The sequence below is a fragment of the Nannospalax galili genome, unplaced genomic scaffold, assembly GCF_000622305.1.
Source record: "Nannospalax galili isolate Female #2095 unplaced genomic scaffold, S.galili_v1.0 scaffold215, whole genome shotgun sequence".
In the NCBI taxonomy this organism is placed as follows: Eukaryota; Metazoa; Chordata; class Mammalia; order Rodentia; family Spalacidae; genus Nannospalax; species Nannospalax galili.
In genome coordinates this window covers 2,477,040-2,479,394 of record NW_008338533.1, presented here as the reverse complement: position 1 = coordinate 2,479,394, position 2,355 = coordinate 2,477,040, and the positions used below count along the sequence as shown (strand labels likewise).

The 2,355-nt window shown below is 43.2% G+C and overlaps 1 protein-coding gene across 1 annotated transcript in view; it reads left to right on the top strand.

Moving 5' to 3' along the window:
* The first annotated feature begins 1,855 nt into the window (after positions 1-1,855).
* Positions 1,856-2,355, top strand: part of Rarb (retinoic acid receptor beta) — a 460,578-nt gene continuing 460,078 nt past the window's right edge. Inside the window, exon 1 of the mRNA XM_008833143.3 lies at positions 1,856-1,913. The gene's annotated coding sequence lies outside the window, so the exon portion shown is untranslated. The remainder of the gene's footprint in view (positions 1,914-2,355) is intronic.

Below are 2,355 nucleotides of genomic sequence, written 5' to 3'. Positions count from 1 at the left end.
AGTGTTTTGCCTGCATGTATGCAAGTGCACTTGTGCATGCAATGCCCATGGCAGCCAGAAGAGGGCGTCAGATCCCCTGGAACTGGATTTATGGATGATTGTTAGCTACCATGTAGGTGCTGGGAACTGAATCCAGGTCCTCTTTGAGAGCGACCATTGCTCTTGACGGCTGAGCATCTCTCTAGCCCCTAGTCTTAATTTTCTTGCCAGTAGAACCTAGTGACGGATGCAGAGGAACAACATAATTGGGCTCCGACGAGACCACACACTTCCTGGATGCCTGGAATGATTGCTTCCATGTGATCCTGTGAATAAACATGTTCTATACACTCTAAAACTTATCTTTATAATTAACAGCTTCTAAATAACTCTATTGTTAACATAATCAGTGCAAAACTCTGACCGTTGAAGATGATGCAGTGCTTACTGATTAATATCCCTTTCCACCTGGAGTGCTAACAGCACCCTGGCCCATGCACCTCCAAGCATGTTGGCACATATCTACCACACACTTATGCAAGAAAGAAAATCCTACCAGACACGTCACTTTACAGCCATTTTCCATTTCTTAGAATGAGCATGCTCTCTGTGATCTTATACATTTTATAATATAATTTTAATATTTAACTACTCTGCTGTGTCTCAGTTGGCTCAGTCCAAGCCACTGTTCATGAGTATTTAATTTGTTTACATTTTTCACTTTTATAAATACTGTAGGATTCCTGTCTCTTTCCCTACTTTAATTATTTCCTCAGGGCATACTCGTAAAAGTAGAATTGCTTGGGTAAACTCCTGAGGCTTTGGATATATGATGAGAAATATCTGCCCTACCTCCAACCCTGTGTGGGTGTGGGCTTCCACTGACTAGGGCAGGCAGTTTTGCCATACCTCACTTTTACTAGGCACTTGTTTTGATGTTTAGCTTTGTCAGTTCAGGAGTCACAGAATGACTAAAGATCTAGGATACTGTTCTATCCCTGGAAGTTAGAATGCACATTTAATGACACCTTAATATTCATAATGTTGCGTTTAAAATAAAACTAGAAATGAAATCAAATTTAGAGGAAATGGGAGCTCATGGGATATGAGCGTTCTGAAGGCAAAGTTAAAGGTCATGCTGTTGACAAATGAAAATCAACAAATTACAGGAAAACCTGGAGTGAGAGCAGGGCAGAAAACATCAGACACGACAGTGGGTCCCTCTCGCCAAAATCAGAGCGTCCAGCATCTCTAATGATGAACTTGGTAATTAGGGTGGCACCTCAGAGGTCCTAAAATGCCTCTTTCTCTTTCTCTCTCTCTCTTAAGATTTTATTTGTATTTTATGTATACCCATGTGTGTGCTTGTGCATGTATGCATGTGTCCATGAAGGCCAGAAGAAGGTGTTAGATCCCCTGGAGCTGGAGTTATGGGTGGTCGTGAACTACCAGATGTGTGCACAGCTTGGGTCCTCTACGAGGGCAGCAACCACTCTTAATCACTGAGCCCATAGCTCCATTCCCCTATTCCTAAGATGTCTTAGAGAGTTCACAGTGACTGCATTGTAGCACCCCGCAAACAACTGCGTCTGTATCCAACAGTTAGAATAAGTTACATAAGACTTGAAAGGCTGTGTCCAATAAAATGGCAAAACATTGGCATAGAAAGCAATTTGGGGTATCAGGCAAGGTGGCACAGGCCTTTAGTCCCAGTGCTCGGGAGGCAGAGGCAGGCGGATCACCATAGGCTAGCCTGGGATGGTCTGCATGATTCCAGGCCAGTAGGGGCTACATGGTGAGACCATGTCTCACAAACCAAAAACAATAACAAAAAAAGCCATTTGGGAAACTGTCTAATCCCAACCTCGTTTTTCAGATGACCTAAAGAACTGGAAAGGAAGTGGCATTTCGGGGACCCATGCCTGCTGAGCCTGGTGAGTGACAACCGTGAATTTATGCAGAGACATGCTAAAACACTGCAAGTCACCAGAACTTGAAAATCTCAAACACATCCATCGTCTGCCCATGTGTGTTTTGAAAGGGCATTTTTTTAATATACCTGGAACCATGAGTATATATTTTCCATTTAAATTTATTTATTTGCCATTTGGAGTTCAGTGTTAAGATGATGACTAATTGATCCAGCCTAATCCCTCAAAGTTATAAAATAAAGCTCTTGAACTTAGTAGGAAAATAATGGTAGAATCAAGAAAGGGGGCCGCAAAGATGTTGAATCAGCCGGGTGTGGTGGCGCACACCTTTAATCCCAGCACTCAGGAGGCAGAGGCAGGTGGATCTCTGTGAGTTCAAGGCCAGCCTGGTCTACATAGTGAGTTCCAGGACAGCTGGGGCTACAGGGAGACCCTGTCTCAAAAA